General features: G+C 44.6%; 1 protein-coding gene across 8 annotated transcripts in view; it reads left to right on the top strand.

The window, feature by feature from the left end:
* The first annotated feature begins 2,219 nt into the window (after nucleotides 1-2,219).
* Nucleotides 2,220-18,900, top strand: part of ADCYAP1R1 (ADCYAP receptor type I) — an 87,959-nt gene continuing 71,278 nt past the window's right edge. For all 8 annotated transcript variants that reach the window (XM_087917554.1, XM_087917551.1, XM_087917556.1 and 5 more), the window contains exon 1: nucleotides 2,220-2,369. The gene's annotated coding sequence lies outside the window, so the exon portion shown is untranslated. The remainder of the gene's footprint in view (nucleotides 2,370-18,900) is intronic.

Here is an 18,900-nt window from a genome sequence, read left to right as displayed (position 1 = left end):
TATTGCAACTTCAAATGGTCACTAAACGAATAGTTATAATTTGAGGTCTTCCTGCACCATTTTATATGTCCAATATTCTTATATTCAAAATTTAATTTTAACAAATAACAATTTTAATTTAACGAATAAATTTAAATTAATAATTAAATGCATTTAACAAAACTTAACTTTGTTAAAATTTAAATGGAGCAAATAAATAAATAAAATAAATGTTCATCCCCCTCAAGACAGATCTTTTCATTCTTGGCAAAGATGTCTCATTTTTTTGTCATAAAACGCTATGAATTTGAACTTAAAAAAAAAAAGACCTGCGTCTACGGACATAGAGGCCTCATATAATAGCATGCATAAATAAATCCAGTATCAGCCAAAGCATCCATTCCCAAGTCACAAAATGCTAATTTTAGATTGCTTTTCTCCTTTCGATGATTAGGCATTTTTATGAAAACAGATCTTCAAATAACAGTGTGTTTTGCATGTCTGTCTGTATTTGCATGCAACTAAATACTGCAGTGTTGGTTTCTTTTTAAGAGCAGGGTTGTTCAAAAGTGCCAATTTTAAGAGGTGAGGACTTCAACTCCCAGAATTCCCCAGCCATTTATATATATTTTTATTTAATTTTTCTTTTCTTTTTACAAAGTTTTTATTTTTTACAACAAACATACGAAGAAAACATAAAAACATAAAGCCATCTTTCAATTATATACATACAGTGTGTCAGTTGGTTAAAATCTTTTGTGCTATCCTTTTTTTTTTACCATTACTCACAAGTTATATCCAGCCATTTATATTTTTTATACTCGGTAGAAGCTAACACCAAAGGCTAAATAGCAACCAAATTATCAACAGCCTTTTGTAATTAAGAAGAGAGCAAGACTAGAACCTCCAGCGCCAGGGGCAGTCTATGAAAAAGAGAGTTGCCATCGGTCTCAAAGTCTCAACTTTGGGAACGTGGAAGAGCCGGTTGGGGAATTCTGTGAGTTGAAGTCCATACACATCTTCAAGCTTGAGAAACACAGTCTTAAAGCCTCCAGCTCTAGGGGAAGTCTATCTGCAACAATTCACTGTCCTGCACCCCTTTGCTTATGAAAACCCACAGGGAGACTCTGGATGCCAAAGATGGAAAACCAGGATTATTTATTGTATTTACCCGAGCATATATCCAACACATCTTTCTCCTCCTATTTTTGCCCACAACAACAACCCTGTGAGGTGGGCTGGGCTGAAAAAGAGTCAAAGACCCAAAGGCATCCATTTCCTTTTCATGGCTAAGGCAGAACTTGAACTCAGGGTCAAGTACTCCTGCAAAACAAGGCGCCCTGGTTGTTTTAGGGATTGTTCTCCTTTTTTATTTGCACCTGGCTTTTCTGCCTCCCTTCTCCATCTCACTCCTCATCAGGCTAGTCCTCAAAGTCCCGTCCCCCCTGCCTGAGCAGGCTCCGCCCCCGAATAGCCCCCGAAGATTCGGTTGAAAGAAGCACTCGGGAGGAGGCCACGCCTCTCCCCTCTCCCCATTGGCTCTGGCGCGCCGGCCCCGGCAAGTGATTGGCTGCAGACTCCACCCAGTGCCCCTCTCTCTTTCTTTCTCTCTCTCCCTCTCTCTCTCTCTCTCTCGTCCCCCGCCCCTCAGGAGGAGGGAGGGAGAAGGGAAAACCCGGGGAATTTTTCTGCAGGATGCGGCGGATTGGGATCACACTCGCTCCGGTGGCTTGGCCAGGTTCTCACGAAGCCGTCTCGGATGCGGATCTTTTCTCCTGTCCTCCTCTGTATCCGGATTGGAGCTTTTTCCAAAAGGACGAAGCAAACCCTGCCTGGCAGTAGCATCCTCCCCATTCTTATATATACATTTTCCTTTTTAAAAAAAAAGATCTTTTTTTAAAAAAAAAACCTCGGAGCTCCCTTTCTCTCAACACGTCCCTCTGGGATGCTTTCCCCGCCGGGAGAAAATTGCCTAGGGGCGTGGGACAGCTCCCTAGCCCACCTTTCAAGGCGCTAGGCAGCATTGAGGAGCGGCTGCGACCCCTGGATTCCTTCCCCCTTCCTTTCTATTATTTATTATTTTGTCAAGCGAAAAGAAAATAGCTTTCTCCTCTCGTGGACTTCTGCACCCAAACCCCGTGGTGTCCGCGCCCCCTTCCTCCCCCCTGCCACCGCGCCTTTCATCCCTTTTGGGGTTTTTAAAAAAGAAGATTTTTTTTTTCGGGGGGCTTTTGTTTGTTTTTTTAATCCCCTTTTCGAAAAAGGGACAACCACCAGCATCCCCGCCTTCCCAGATCGACTTGCACCCCGCCGATTTCACCTTCCTGAAGGTTGCAGCCGGCAGCCAGATCGCGCGTGGAGGGGCCGGGAGCATCTTCGGGACTGCAATGGTAAGGGGGGGCGCCCCTCCCCATTTATAAATGCACCCCACCCCACGCTAGGTGCAGGGGAGCCTTGGGTGCCGGGTGGCCGGGTGGGGCGATCCGAAGAAAACGGGGTGTGCCACGATTTGGATGGCGAACAAAAGGGGGTCGCTGAAAAAGAGAAAGGAGAGGGGAGGAAAGGAGAGGGGGCAGAGAAGGGGACGGGGTCACTAGTCGCCCACTGGTGCAGCGGGACTTCGGCGGGAAGCCGCTCGGGGGTTTCTCCGTTGGCGTGGAATTCTTGCGCGGGGATTGCCCGCCCGCGGGAGAAGCGCAAGGTTCACCTTCCCGCAGCGCGCGAGGGAAAACGTCTGAGGTCTCTTTCTTTCTCTCTCCCTCTCTTTTCCTTCTCTCCATCCTTCTCTCCCTTTCTCCCCTTCTCCCTCCCTTCTGTATATCCGTCTGCCTTTTTCTCTCTTGTCCATTCTCTCCTGCTCTATCTATCCATTCTCTCTCTCTTCCCTCTCTCTCATCTATCTTCATCGTTCTCTCTTTCCCCCTCTCATCCATCTATATAATTCTCTCTGTCTCTCATCCATCCATCCATCCACCTATCCTCTACCTCTCATCCGTCCTATCTATCTCTCTGTCTATCCATCCATCCTCTACCTCTCTCTCTTATATCAATCCATTATCTCCATCCATCTCTCCTCTAGTCTTCTCTCTCTCTCCCCCCTCTCTCCTTCTATCTATCCCTCCATCCACCCACCCATCCATCCATCCATCTATCATTTCATCATGCATGCATTGGGGTGAATGCTCTGGGGGAGAAATGGATGGAAAGAGGGAGGGAGAGAGGGAGAGGGGGGGGGAGTCCCACTGGTTTTGACCCTTCATGTATTGGTATGTATCTCACGTCTGCTTTCGGCTCAACATGGCTGGATAATAGTCCCCCGTGCCCACCTCTCCACAGCCGAGCCCCCTCTTCACACGCAAATTCTCCGCAGATACCCCGATCCACCAAGCCATTCAGCCGAGACTGACAGACTCACAACTCGGGGTGTGTATGTGAGTGGTTGTGTGAAAGGAGGGTCCAAGGAGATGCGGTCCAGAGTGGGTCAAATGAATAGAAGGGATTCTCTGCTGGATTGAGACTGGAATCAGGTCACCTTCTGTGTCTCATTGGCCACCTTCACACAACAGCCGTTCTCCCAGGTTGCTGAATTAACCTGCTTTCTCAGTTTGCAGGAGGCACCGAGATATAAACCAGTGTCTTGTCATTGCTGGCCAAAAACAAACCATGTTGAGTCCGCTTAGGGTGTTAGCAAAGATTATTTTACAAGGCATTTACCTACCTCGATTAATAAGCCTTGCCAGGTTGTGTGAATTATGCATTAAAACGTAATAAAGGTTTATAATGTTTGGACATGAGATGTGATACAGATGGAACCATCATCATGGATTAACCTAGTTTAATGTCTTTTTTGCATGCACATGTTGGTTGCTTGCAATGAAGGCGAGCTCAAGGTGACAAGCCACACAAATAAAATCGAATTTTAATTAAGGTGATGGACCGCCATAGTAAGGGTGGAATGCAAAGAGTCAGTAATATTAAAAGCTAAAAAGAGATACAGCATATAAAAAGTTAAAAGTGCAAACTCCAGAGAAGAACCTATAACAAAGGGATACTGAATATATTTAAAAGCAAAACGATCACCATGAGGCTTACAACAATTGGGAGGAAGGAATGAAAAGTGGGTGTACAAAACAGAAGCAAAATAAATGAACAATGAAATGAACAATGACGAAAGAAAACGATGAAACGCACCCATAGGATAACAAACACAGGTAGTCCTCGACTTACGACAGTCCATTTAGTGATCATTCGAAGTTACAACGGCACTGGAAAAAGTGACTTATGAAAAGTGACTTGTGTGAAAGGATTTCACCCTTGCAACCGTTGCACCATTCCCATGGTTTCGTAATCAAAATTCAGACGCTTGTCAACCGACTCATATTTATGACGGTTGCAGTGTCCCGGGTTATGCGATCCCCTTTTGAGACCTTTTGACCAACAAAGTCAACGAGGGGAAGCCCAATTCACTTAACAACCATGTTACTGACTTAACGACTGCAGTGATTCGCTTAACATCCGTGGCAACAAAGGTGGTAAAACAGGTCAAAACTCTTAACAATTGTCTCGCTTAGCAACAGAAGTTTCGGACTCAATTGTGGTTGTAAGTCGAGGACTGCTGGTATATGGCTAACTAATTCTACCGATCCTGATAGAGAGGCAATGAAACACTTATCCACAGAGAGTTGAAGCCCTTGAAATGCCAAGAAATAAAATTTAAAATTAAACATACAAGGGACGCCGGGATGAAGCAGAACCGATAAGTCCTGCAATAAAGTGATTTTCCTGAACGTCAGGAGGCCATTTTACACTTTTATCTCTCGCTCTTAACTGATTCAGTCAAAGAAGGAGTATTTTTTTTCCCCTTTCTTCTGTTTACTGTGAGCAGCTGGACTTATTCAGGGTGTTTGGCAGAGAAAATAGAAGTTTCTTTTCTGCTGCTGCTAAAAATACACAATGCAAAGAAGGATTTGAGATTTTGCAGAGAAATTAAAGATGCTTTGATTTGCACCCGTGCCCAGATGCTTAAATGCAGGAGTTTTCTCACCTCTGGACCAGGCGAGGGTGACTGTAATACAGGTAGCCCTGACTTACAATCACAATGGAGCCCAAATTTTCCATTGCTAAGTGAGTTTTGCTCCATTTTATGATCTTTCCTGCCATTGTCGTTAAGTGAATCACTGTAGTTGCTCCGTCAGTAACGTTGTCGTTGAATCTGGCCTCCCCCATTGGCTTTGCTTGTCGAAAGCTTGCAAAAGCACAGCACACACACCCCGGGACGCTGCATTCGTCATAAATTGGGAAGATCCATCATTAAGCGACCAGTCGTATTTCAAGGACTACTTGTAGATGCATGTATTGGTAGTCCTTGACTTATAACTGCATCTGAGTCCAAAATTTCAGCTGCTGAGCGAGACAGATGCTAATTTTTCCCCATTTTATGACTGTCCTTGCCACTGTTGTTAAGTGAATCACTGTAGCTGTTAGTCACACGGATGTTAAGTGAATCTGGTTTCCCCATCAACTTTGCTTGTCAGAAGGTTGCAAAAGGGGATCACGCGACCCTGGGACACTGCGACCGTCATAAATATGAGTCAGTCACCGACTGCTTGAATTTTTATTAGGTGCCCATGGGGATGCTGCAACAGTCATAAGTATGAAAAAATGGTCATAAGTCACTTTTTTCAGGGCCACTGTAACTTCAAACAGTCACTAAACCAACTGTAACTTCAAACAGTCACTAAATGAACTGACCAGTTGAGGATTACCTGTGCAACAATTTTTAAAAATAAAAACGAAGGAAAAAGTTTAGGTGTTTGCTGACATGTGGTTTACCAAAAAGAGGGAAACTGAATTTTGACTTGGATCATAAGGACAGAGGGATTTAAAATGGATTTCTTTTTTTCTTTTCGATTCTACTTTTCCTTCAATGTGGCACATGCAGATAGTCCTCAATTTATGACTGCAGTTGAACCCTGAATTTCCTTTGCTAACGGTTACATGAGTTTCATGACCCTTTTGGTTAGCCGGTGAATGAATCACTGCTGTTGTTAAGTTAGTCACGGGGATGTTGAGTAAATCTGGCTTCCCGTTGACTTTGCTGGTCAGACGGTCACAAGGGGGATCACGTAACCCCAGGATGCTGCAACCGTCGTAAATGTGAGTCAGTTGCCAAGGGCCCGAATTTCAATCGTGGGGCTGCCGCTTCGTGCAAAGTAAAAAATGGCCGTATGTCCCTTTTCTCGGGGCCTTTGCAACTTGTAACGGTCACTAAACGGTTGTAAAACGAGAAATACCTGCAGTGCAATTGCTTCTCCTGTTTTCTCCCCCAGGATAACACCCCTGCGAGGTAGGCTAAAACTGGAGTAGAACCCATATTTCCTTGCTAGTATTTTGCCCTCCAGACCACATTTCCTTCTTCTCTACAAAGGGGGACTTTCATCTATCTCTTGAACTGGACATTTGTGTGTTACAAGTACAGGGAACAAACCAGCTTCCATAATAAAACGTGATTTTCTCCTTTTAAAGAGAATGCACGCTTATATTTTTTTTCCCGTTTAATTACTCATTGCGTATGCTTTCTTCCTTTAAAAACCTGTGCTTGGAGACCCAAGAGTAATAAAATAATTTATTTATGAAAGATTGAATGTTGAAATTAAAACATTGCCTGATTTGCTCTGTCCGCGGGACAGTGAGGGGGATACAGCCACCGGTTCACACCGGTTTGCGAGAACCGGTTGTTAACTTCCTGAGCCGTTTGGTGAACCTGTTGTTGGAAGAAATCATTAGGGCAGAGAACCGGTTGTTAAGTTATTTGAATGCTACCACTGCACGGGGACCTACAAAAGCTCTTGAATACAGTTAATCCTCGACTTACAACCATGCTGAAGCCCAACATTTCAGTTGCTAAGTGAGGCAGGCTTTTTTAAAAAGTGAGTTTGGCTCCCATTGGATGACCTTCCTTGCCACCGACATTAAGTCAGCCACACTAGGGTCGTTAAGTGAATCCGGCTTTCCCGTTGACTTTGCTTGCCAGAAGGTCGCAAACGGGGACCTGGACACTGCAACCGCCATAAATATGAGTCAGTTGCCGAGATTGTGGGGATGCCGCAATGGTCTGTGTGAAAAAGGGTCACTTTTTTCCGAACAATCAAGCAATGGACTGTTGTAAGTCGAGGACTACCTGTATAAGGTCTCCGGCCTTGAGCAGAGAGTTGGACTAGAAGACCTCCGAGGTCTCTTCCAACTCTGTTCTTCTGTTATCACTTCATTCTCTGCCCCACCATTGCCTTAAAAAATATATATCTTTTTTTCCTTCTCATTCCTTTCCTCGCATCTGGCAGAGAAAAACCAGGTTTTCTTTTTGCAATTTCAGATGGCAATTTCGATCCGAATTGATTTGGGGTCCTTCCTTCCCTCCTTTTCCAAAAACCGTAAAGCAGGCTAAACCTTTGAGTAGGCATCTCTAAAAAAGGATGAGGAGAGTTCTAGTCCCGCCTTAGGCATGAAAGTCAGCTGGGTGGCTTTGAGCCAATCGCTAGGAGATGGCGAGTTCTAGTCCCGCCTTAGGCAGAAAAAGAGGCTGCATGAATTTGGGCCAATCACCAGGAGAGGGTGAGTTCTAGTCCCGCCTTAGGGATGAAAGCTGGCTGGGTGACAGCGAGTTCTAATTTCATCTTAGGGATGAAAGTCAGCTGGGTGGCTTTGGGCCAATCACTAGGAGATGGCGAGTTCTAATCCCATTTCAGGCATGTGAGACAGCCGGGTGAATTTGGGTCTAATCACCAGGAGACTGTGAGTTCTAGTCCAGCCTTAAGCACCAAAATTGGCTAAGTGATTTTGGGCCAATCACCAGGCGTTTTCTAATCTTGCCTTAGGCATGGAAGCCATCTGGGTGACTTCGGGCCAGTCCTTATCTCTCAGCCCAACCCACCTCACAAGGTTGTTGTTGTGGGGAAAATAGGAGGAGGTACAAATATTAGGTATGTTTTCGCTGCCTAGAGTTATTTCTAAAACAATAAAGGTCGGATAAATCTGATAAAATAAAAATCCAATCAGTAAATCACCAGCACCTTGAAATTGCACCTACAAGTATATTGGGATGCAACACAACTTACATAACGGTGATATAGTTGCTGCAACTATAAGATGCAACTCAACCCATATTTTTTTTTAACGCAGAAGGTTTTTGCTATCCAGGGCAAGCTAGGATCTCTTGATTAAGTAGCCTTCCCAAACAAACCAAGATATATGGTGGCTGAAATCCTACAGAACAGCAGGAACCAACAGTGCGCTTTTGCACAATCAGTGCATCTCTGTTTGTGTGTGTGTGTGTGTGCGTGTGTGTGTTCCCTTCGCTGTTCTGCTCTAGTTTCAACCGCTAGCTCACACTTATTCTAATGATTCGTAATTACTGTTAAATGCTGTATCAACATTTAGAAGCCTGATTTGCATTTTGGGATCCCCCCTCCACGCTGTGTGCGTTTTCACACAAAAGTGGCTATCCTATTTTTGTGAATAGAATTAAAATAGGGAAACGCAGAATACAGCACAGAATGGAATACAGTACAGGACGGAACAGAACGGACCACAGGCAATCCTCAAGCTTTCATTGAGAGACTATTCAAAGTCACAAGGGCACACTGAGAAAGCGACTTATGGCCCCTTTTTCACTCTTACGACCATTGCAGTATCCCCAGTCACCTGGTCACAATTCAGTCGCTTGGCCATTGACTCACTTTTATGATGGTTGCAGAGTCCAGAGGTATGTGTGTGTATGTGTGTGTGTGTGTGTTTGCAATCTTCTGGCCAAGTGAAGCCAGATTCACTTAACAACTGACTTACTAATTTAACACCCGGGGGGGATTCACTTAACGGTGGGCTAGAAAAATCGCAAAATGCGGGTAAAACTTGCTTAACCAGCATCTCACTTAAGCAACAGAGGTTTTTGGGCTCCGTGGTGGTCCTAAGTTGAGGGCTTGCCGTAAAATAAAACAAAAGATAAACAAAAAAACGAACATCGTGTGTTTAACTTGGTTGTGCAACGGATGGGATGACTGTACAGGAATGCGGTTTTGCAAGTGGGAACATGGACGTATCTTCCTTTCCCAGCAGTTGTCCAGCTGCCTTTAGTTCTGTTTTCCATTATCCACAGCCGAACAGCAGCCAAATAGAAAGATCTGCTAAGAGACACTGTCTCTACAGCTGTTCCCCCCACCAGGCCTGTTTTGTGCAGGATTTGCTAAGGACACATGACAAATCTGTTGACATCATTTCCCATTGTTTATCAAAATGAAGAGAATTACATCTGATTTAATCCCAGTAACAACCATTCATTTCAGATTCAGAGAATCAGAGTTGGAAGGAACCTTGTAGGTCATCTAGTCCAACCCACCCCCCCGTCCATGTGGGAGACCCTACACCATTTCTGACAAATGGCAGTCCAATCTCTTCTTGAAAGTCTCAAGTGATGAAGCTCCCATAATTTCCGAGGTCAGGCTGTTCCATTGGTTGATTGTTCTCACTGTCAGAAAGTTTCTCCTTATTTCCAGGTTAAATCTCTCCTTGTTCAGTTTCCATCCATTATTCTTTGTCTGGCCTTCGGGTGCCTTGGAGAATAGCTTGACCCCTTCCTCCTCTCTGGGGCAGCCCCTCAAATATTGCAAGATCCTATCCTGTCTCCCCTGGTCCTTCTCTTCACTAGACTAGCCAGGCCCAGTTCCTGCAACCGTTCTTCATATGTTTTAGTCTCCAGTTCCCTCATCATCCTTCTCTGCACTTTTTCTAGAGTCTCAACATCTTTTTTATAGTGTGGTGACCAAAACTGGATGCAGGACTCTAGGTGTGGTCTTACTAATGACCGTTTGAAGTTGCAGAGGGCACTGAAAAAAGCAACTTAGGATCATTCCCCCCACTTACGACCATTGCAGTGTTTCCGTGGTCACATGGTCAAAATTCAAACACTTGGCAACTGACTCGTGTTTATGACGGTGGCAATGCCCCGGGGTTACGCGATCCCCTTTATGGTTGTAAGTCAAGGACTTCCTGTCTAGCTGTTTGCAACTGCCGCTATCTGTGGAAAAACAGAACAAAATCCCGTCGGAAAGAAAGAACAAGGAGACCGCATTTTTAAAAATAACAGATTTTTTTTTTAAAAAGATATATTTAAGCTGGAGGCACAGAGGCTGCATGAGTTGGTGAAATTAAATAAGTGTCTGCAGTCAAACAGGTCAAGCATTAAGAGAGCTGTCATTTGGGGGAATAATTGCAGCCTGAATGGGGTTTAATGACCTTGACTGGTGTTTTTCCAATAAAGGTTGGTTAGTCAAGTATCAAGAATTGAGGAGGGAGTCCTGCAATGTGGAAGGGTTGGTCTTGATGATCTCTGAGGTTCCTAGCCGCTCTATGAAGGAACGACCATGCTTAAGCATAAATAATTAGTGTTTTCTCTGACATAAGAAACTTTGCTAGGCTGACCATCCATTGGAAAAAAAAATTTTTTTTTTTAATTGCAACGTTTTCTTTCTGCTAGTCTCTGAAATGGTTTGTTAGTTAATTTACTTTTTGCCATTGCACCTCATACAACGAAATCAAACACCATCTTCAGTGCACATCATGACCATGAAAATAAACACATCCTTCACACTCCACACATTGAATTGAAAACCCTGGCTACACACTGCGCTATACAGCAGAATTCAACAGAGCTACTGCCCTGGGATGGAAGCTGTTTTTCAGCCTGTTTGTCCTTGTTTTTATTGTTCTGTACCGTCTGCCAGGTGGTAATAGTTCAAAAAAAGGGGTTCCCAGGATGAGATGGATCTTTGAGAAAGTTTTGAACTTCCTTAAGGCAGCGGGAGCCATAAAGCTCTTCCAAAGAGGGGAGAAGGCAACCCAGGATCCTCTGAGCAACGACGTTAACCCTCTGGAGTGGCTGTCCCATCTGCCACGGTGCAATTGGCAAACCAGACACAGGTGCAGTAAGTTAAAATGCTCTCTATGATGCAGCGGTAGAAGGTCACCAGCAGTTTTCCATTCAGTGGTTGTTTCCTGAGAAGTCTCAGGTAGTATAATCTCTACTGGGCCCTTTTGACCAGGGCTGCAATCGTGAGCCCCCCAGGTCAGGTCCTCTTTTAGGGTAACACCCAGAAACTTAAAACTGGCCACTTGCTCCACTCGGTCTCCACTGATAAGCAAGGGCTGGATGTCTGATCTGTTCTTTCTATAGTCCACTATAAGCTCCTTGGTCTTATTGGTGTTGAGGATCAAGTTATTGTCTCCACACCACGAAAGCAACCGGTCCACCTCATCTTGGTTGGCAGACTCATCCACGCCCCTGGAGATGAGTCCCGCCGCTGTGGTATCATCTGCAATTTGGTAATAGTATTACTGGCGTGAGTGAGAATGCCGTCAGCTAAGCTGCATTTCTGCTAAAAGGATGGAAATGAACAGCTGTCTTGCAAGGAGTATATGAACCCTTCCGTTCCCCACCATCCAGCCAGAACTGAAGAAGCTGCTTGGAGGAGAAGAGAAACGTTTTCAAGGAAAAACAAGGAAGTCCAGTGGCCTCTTGAAAGAAAAAAAAGCACCTTCTGCAAAGCACGTGATCTGGATGGCTGAGAATCTCCACAGACGTGTATTTCTGCTTATTTCTGATCCACCCTCAATGGCTGAATTGCGAACACGAGCTCCTGAGCATGTCCAGAGTGCCTCTTCTAGCCAAGGGGTTATCCGGGAATTGTGGCAACCTGCCTTTTCTAAAGTGTGAAATGAGATCAACACACTTTTCAGCGCAGTGGTTCTGGAGGCGTTTTCCCTAACGGAAATGACAGAAGACTTTTTGTTTCAGGCAGTCCTCGACTTACGACCACGCACTGAGCCCAAAGCTTCTGTGGCTAAAGCGAGACAGCTGTTATGTGAGTTTTGCCCCATTTTACAGCCTTTCTTGCCTCTGTCGTCAAGTGAACCATTGCAGTTCTTAAGTTAGTCACCCGGTTGTTAAGTGAATCCGGCTTCCCCATGGACTTTGCTTGTTGGAAGGTCGCAAAGGGGACCACGTGACCCAGGACACTGCAACCTTCATAAGTACATGCCAGTTGCCAAGCACCTGAATTTTGATCACGTGACTCTCACGGGATGTGCAATGGTCATTAAATGTGAAAACGGGCCGTCCCTTTTTCAGTGCCGTTGTAACTTTGGTCGGTCACTAAATGAACGGGTTGTAAGTTGAGGACTGCCTGCATGGTAGGGAGCATGGATTGCTAACCGGGCGTACGCCAAGTAAGGCCTGAAGGAACCCCAAAACATTTTTGCCTTTAGCGACTTCAGTCACCGGGGAGGCGTCTCTGGCCGGCTTCCGAAGGGAGGGAGAAGTTAGTAAACATGTCGGATTTCCAAGGGAGGTTTTTACAGACCATCCATCATAGGATGAGGCGAAAGCGCTGAGTAGAAACAATAAAATATCTTGGCTGTGGAAATAAAGCTATGGGCAAAATAGACTCCTTCCCCTCCTTCCTCCGTCTATTTCTTTTCCTTCCTTCCTTCCTTCCTTCCTTCCTTCCTGTCTTCTTGTCCTTTCTCCCTTCCTCTTTTTCTCCCTTCCTTCCTGCTCCTTCCTTTCTTCTTCTATTTCTTTTCCTCCTCCCTCCTACCCTTTCTTCCTTCCATCCATCCTCTATTTATTTTCCTTCCTTGTGCTTCTTTCCTTTTTTCCTCTCCTTCCCCCCTGTTTTTCCTTTCTCCTCCTTTCTGCCTTTTTTTCTTTTTTCCTTCCTCCCTCCTTCCTCCTATTTCTTTTCCTTCCTTCCTTTCTTTCCTCCACTTCTGTCCTTTTTTTCTTCCTCTTTCTCTCTCCTCCTCCTCTATTTCTCTTCCTTCCTTCCTTCCTTCCTTCCTTCCTCTATTTCTTTTCTTTCCTTCTGCTTCCTTCCTTTCTTTCCTCCACTTCTGTCCTTTTTTTCTTCCTCTTTCGCTCTCCTCCCTCCTTCTATTTCCCTTCCTTCCTTCCTTCCTTCCTTCCTTCCTTCCTTCCTCTATTTCTTTTCTTTCGTTCTGCTTCCTTCCTTCCTTTCTTTCCTCCACTTCTGTCCTTTTTTTCTTCCTCTTTCTCTCTCCTCCCTCCCTCTATTTCTCTTCCTTCCTTCCTTCCTTCCTTCCTTCCTCTATTTCTTTTCTTTCCTTCTGCTTCCTTCCTTTCTTTCCTCCACTTCTGTCCTTTTTCCTTCCTCTTTCGCTCTCCTCCCTCCTTCTATTTCCCTTCCTTCCTTCCTTCCTTCCTTCCTTCCTTCCTTCCTTCCTTCCTTCCTTCCTCTATTTCTTTTCTTTCGTTCTGCTTCCTTCCTTCCTTTCTTTCCTCCACTTCTGTCCTTTTTTTCTTCTTCTTTCTCTCTCCTCCCTCCTCTATTTCTCTTCCTTCCTTTCTTCCTTCCTTCCTTCCTCTATTTTTTCTTTCCTTCTGCTTCCTTCCTTTCTTTCCTCCACTTCTGTCCTTTTTCCTTCCTCTTTCGCTTCTCCTCCCTCCTTCTATTTCCCCTTCCTTCCTTCCTTCCTTCCTTCCTTCCTTCCTTCCTTCCTCTATTTCTTTTCTTTCGTTCTGCTTCCTTCCTTCCTTTCTTTCCTCCACTTCTGTCCTTTTTTTCTTCCTCTTTCTCTCTCCTCCCTCCTCTATTTCTCTTTCCTTCCTTCCTTCCTTCCTTCCTTCCTCTATTTCTTTTCTTTCCTTCTGCTTCCTTCCTTTCTTTCCTCCACTTCTGTCCTTTTTTCCTTCCTCTTTCGCTCTCCTCCCTCCTTCTATTTCCCTTCCTTCCTTCCTTCCTTCCTTCCTTCCTTCCTTCCTTCCTTCCTTCCTTCCTTCCTCTATTTCTTTTCTTTCGTTCTGCTTCCTTCCTTCCTTTCTTTCCTCCACTTCTGTCCTTTTTTTCTTCCTCTTTCTCTCTCCTCCCTCCCTCTATTTCTCTTCTCCTTCCTTCCTTCCTTCCTTCCTTCCTTCTATTTCTTTTCTTTCCTTCTGCTTCCTTCCTTTCTTTCCTCCACTTCTGTCCTTTTTTCCTTCCTCTTTCGCTCTCCTCCCTCCTTCTATTTCCCCTTCCTTCCTTCCTTCCTTCCTTCCTTCCTTCCTTCCTTCCTTCCTTCCTTCCTCTATTTCTTTTCTTTCGTTCTGCTTCCTTCCTTCCTTTCTTTCCTCCACTTCTGTCCTTTTTTCTTCCTCTTTCTCTCCTCCTCCCTCCTCTATTTCTCTTCCTTCCTTTCTTCCTTCCTTCCTTCCTTCCTCTATTTCTTTTCTTTCCTTCTGCTTCCTTCCTTTCTTTCCTCCACTTCTGTCCTTTTTTCCTTCCTCTTTCGCTTTCTCCTCCCTCCTTCTATTTCCTTCCTTCCTTCCTTCCTTCCTTCCTTCCTTCCTTCCTTCCTTCCTCTTATTTCTTTTCTTTTCTTCTGCTTCCTTCCTTCCTTTCTTTCCTCCACTTCTGTCCTTTTTCTTCCTCTTTCTCTCTCCTCCCTCCCTCTATTTCTCTTCCTTCCTTCCTTCCTTCCTTCCTTCCTCTATTTCTTTTCTTTCCTTCTGCTTCCTTCCTTTCTTTCCTCCACTTCTGTCCTTTTTTCTTCCTCTTTCTCTCTCCTCCCTCCCTCTATTTCTCTTCCTTCCTTTCTTCCTTCCTTCCTTCCTCTATTTCTTTTCTTTCCTTCTGCTTCCTTCCTTTCTTTCCTCCACTTCTGTCCTTTTTTTCCTTCCTCTTTCGCTCTCCTCCTCCTTCTATTTCCTTCCTTCCTTCCTTCCTTCCTTCCTTCCTTCCTTCCTTCCTTCCTTCCTTCCTTCCTTCCTTCCTTCCTCTATTTCTTTTCTTTCGTTCTGCTTCCTTCCTTCCTTTCTTTCCTCCACTTCTGTCCTTTTTTTCTTCCTCTTTCTCTCTCCTCCCTCCCTCTATTTCTCTTCCTTCCTTTCTTCCTTCCTTCCTTCCTCTATTTCTTTTCTTTCCTTCTGCTTCCTTCCTTTCTTTCCTCCACTTCTGTCCTTTTTTCCTTCCTCTTTCGCTCTCTCCTCCCTCCTTCTATTTCCTTCCTTCCTTCCTTCCTTCCTTCCTTCCTTCCTTCCTTCCTTCCTTCCTTCCTATTTCTTTTCTTTCGTTCTGCTTCCTTCCTTCCTTTCTTTCCTCCACTTCTGTCCTTTTTCTTCCTCTTTCTCTCCTCCCTCCTCTATTTCTCTTCCTTCCTTTCTTCCTTCCTTCCTTCCTCTATTTCTTTTCTTTCCTTCTGCTTCCTTCCTTTCTTTCCTCCACTTCTGTCCTTTTTTCCTTCCTCTTTCGCTTCTCCTCCCTCCTTCTATTTCCCCTTCCTTCCTTCCTTCCTTCCTTCCTTCCTTCCTTCCTTCCTTCCTTCCTTCCTTCCTCTATTTCTTTTCTTTCGTTCTGCTTCCTTCCTTCCTTTCTTTCCTCCACTTCTGTCCTTTTTCTTCCTCTTTCTCTCTCCTCCCTCCCTCTATTTCTCTTCCTTCCTTTCTTCCTTCCTTCCTTCCTCTATTTCTTTTCTTTCCTTCTGCTTCCTTCCTTTCTTTCCTCCACTTCTGTCCTTTTTCCTTCCTCTTTCGCTCCCTCCCTCCTTCTATTTCCTTCCTTCCTTCCTTCCTTCCTTCCTTCCTTCCTTCCTTCCTCTATTTCTTTTCTTTCGTTCTGCTTCCTTCCTTCCTTTCTTTCCTCCACTTCTGTCCTTTTTTCTTCCTCTTTCTCTCTCCCTCCTCCCTCTATTTCTCTTCCTTCCTTCCTTCCTTCCTTCCTTCCTCTATTTCTTTTCTTTCCTTCTGCTTCCTTCCTTTCTTTCCTCCACTTCTGTCCTTTTTCCTTCCTCTTTCGCTTCTCCTCCCTCCTTCTATTTCCCTTCCTTCCTTCCTTCCTTCCTTCCTTCCTTCCTTCCTTCCTTCCTTCCTTCCTTCCTTCCTCTATTTCTTTCTTTCTTCTGCTTCCTTCCTTCCTTTCTTTTCCTCCACTTCTGTCCTTTTTTCTTCCTCTTTCTCTCTCCTCCCTCCCTCTATTTCTCTTCCTTCCTTCCTTCCTTCCTTCCTCTATTTCTTTTCTTTCCTTCTGCTTCCTTCCTTTCTTTCCTCCACTTCTGTCCTTTTTTCCTTCCTCTTTCGCTCTCCTCCTCCTCCTTCTATTTCCCTTCCTTCCTTCCTTCCTTCCTTCCTTCCTTCCTTCCTTCCTTCCTTCCTTCCTTCCTCTATTTCTTTTCTTTCTGCTCTGCTTCCTTCCTTCCTTTCTTTCCTCCACTTCTGTCCTTTTTTCTTCCTCTTTCTCTCCTCCTCCCTCTCTATTTCTCTTCCTTCCTTTCTTCCTTCCTTCCTTCCTCTATTTCTTTTCTTTCCTTCTGCTTCCTTCCTTTCTTTCCTCCACTTCTGTCCTTTTTTCCTTCCTCTTTCGCTTCTCCTCCCTCCTTCTATTTCCCTTCCTTCCTTCCTTCCTTCCTTCCTTCCTTCCTTCCTTCCTTCCTTCCTTCCTCTATTTCTTTTCTTTCTGTTCTGCTTCCTTCCTTCCTTTCTTTCCTCCACTTCTGTCCTTTTTTTCTTCCTCTTTCTCTCTCCTCCCTCCCTCTATTTCTCTTCCTTCCTTCCTTCCTTCCTTCCTTCCTTCCTTCCTTCCTTCCTTCCTCTATTTCTTTTCTTTCCTTCTGCTTCCTTCCTTTCTTTCCTCCTGTCCTTTTTCCTTCCTCTTTCGCTCTCCTCCCTCCCTCTATTTCTCTTCCTTCCTTCCTTCCTTTCTTCCTTCCTTCCTTCCTCTATTTCTTTTCTTTCCTTCTGCTTCCTTCCTTCCTTTCTTTCCTCCACTTCTGTCCTTTTTTCCTTCCTCGTTCTCTCTCCTCCCTCCCTCTATTTCTCTTCCTTCCTTCCTTCCTTCCTTCCTTCCTTTCTATTTTCTTTCCTTCTGCTTCTTTCCTTCCTTCCTTTTATCCACCCCTGCCCTTTTTTACTTCCTTTCTCTCCCTCTCTCCCTCCCTCTATTTCTCTTCCTTCCTTCCTTCCTTCCTTCCTTCCTTCCTTCCTTCCTTCCTTCCTTCCTTCCTTGGTCTATTTCTTTTCTTTCCTTCTGCTTCCTTCCTTCCTTCCTTTTATCCACTCCTGCCCTTTTTCCTTCCTTTTTCTCTCATCCCTCCCACCTTATCCTTTTCCCTCTATTTTCCTTCCTTCCTTCCTTCCTCTATTTCTTTTTCTTTCCTTCTGCTTCCTTCCTTCCTTTTATCCACTCCTGCCCTTTTTCCTTCCTCTTTTTCTCTCATCCCTCCCGCCTTATCCTTTTCCCTCTATTTTCCTTCCTTCCTTCCTTCCTTCCTTCCTTCCTTCCTTCCTTCCTTCCTTCCTTCCTTCCTTCCTTCCTTCCTTCCTCTATTTCTTTTTCTTTCCTTCTGCTTCCTTCCTTCCTTTTATCCACTCCTGCCCTTTTTCCTTCCTCTTTCTCTCATCCCTCCCGCCTTATCCTTTCCCCTCTATTTTCCTTCCTTCCTTCCTTCCTCTATTTCTTTTCTTTCCTTCTGCTTCCTTCCTTCCTTTTATCCACTCCTGCCCTTTTTCCTTCCTTTTTCTCTCATCCCTCCCACCTTATCCTTTTCCCTCTATTTTCCTTCCTTCCTTCCTTCCTCTATTTCTTTTCTTTCCTTCTGCTTCCTTCCTTCCTTTTATCCACTCCTGCCCTTTTTCCTTCCTTTTTCTCTCATCCCTCCCACCTTATCCTTTTCCCTCTATTTTCCTTCCTTCCTTCCTTCCTTCCTTCCTTCCTTCCTTCCTTCCTTCCTTCCTTCCTTCCTTCCTTCCTTCCTCTATTTCTTTTCTTTCCTTCTGCTTCCTTCCTTCCTTTTATCCACTCCTGCCTTTTTCCTTCCTCTCTTTCTCTCATCCCTCCTGCCTTATCCTTTCCTTCTATTTTCCTTCCTTCTTTCCTTCCTCGAAGCAAGGACGCATCCCAAAAGCTAGCCCAGATAAATCATCAAAACGCACCAGCACATTGGCCGCGCATCCTGTTTTATGTTTCCTGTTATACTTTCAGCATATGGAAGAACCGTTCTTTGTTGCCGATCTCGGCTGAACTCTGCGTTTTATGACAAATTTATATATCCTGGCATGGTAGGCATATTGTCACATTAGGGAGACTGGTTTCAATTTGCCTCTTTGTATGTTTACGACTCTGCCTTTTGAACAACGAATGTTTTTATTTTTTCCCCCCTGATTCTTTCTAGTGGCTACTTAAGAAAATGTTTTGCTTTGTTCGTTTGGCAGCAACAGCACCGGGCTCCAGGTTCAAATCCCCACTCGGCTATTAAATTGGGCAGTAGACGTTTTATTACCGCTCTCTCCTTGGCCTCTCTTGTAGAATTGCTGCATAAATGAAACAAGGGCAAGGGAGAGAGAGAAAGAGAAAGAGAGAAGGAATGTTAAGCCTTGGGAAACTGTCTCGAAGCTCTTTTCTCCGTTGTCCACGACAGACACTTACAGAATTGAGTAAAGAGAATTGAGAAAAGCCTTGTGGGCCCCCCGGTGCAGGGCTAGTAAAAATACTGAGTTCTTTGCAGAGGCTTTTGATTTGATAAAGGTTGAAAAAAAAAAAAAAAAAAACCAACACCTCCAAAAACAACAACAACAAAAAAGCAACAACAACAACCCCAAGCTGATTAATCATCATCAGGATTCTGGCATTTCAAACAGCATCGGTTTGCTTAGCTTGGATGCTTTTCAGCAAAGGAAAACAGCAAATAAACATCTTTAAGAGTTACAGCCTTTTTACATGAAGGGGTATCGGTGTTGCACACCCATCCGCGAAGGTCTCGCTTAATTGCCTCCGAAGCCGCCAACATCACGTGTCCACACACACACACACACACACACAACCATTGTGCTCTGATTGCCTCTATTCAGGGGCTGCATCTAGCACACACACACACACACAAAAA

The sequence above is a fragment of the Pseudonaja textilis genome, chromosome Z, assembly GCF_049901715.1.
Source record: "Pseudonaja textilis isolate UNSWEBS1 chromosome Z, rPseTex1.2, whole genome shotgun sequence".
NCBI classification, from domain to species: Eukaryota; Metazoa; Chordata; class Lepidosauria; order Squamata; family Elapidae; genus Pseudonaja; species Pseudonaja textilis.
This window is presented reverse-complemented; position numbering and strand designations above follow the sequence as displayed.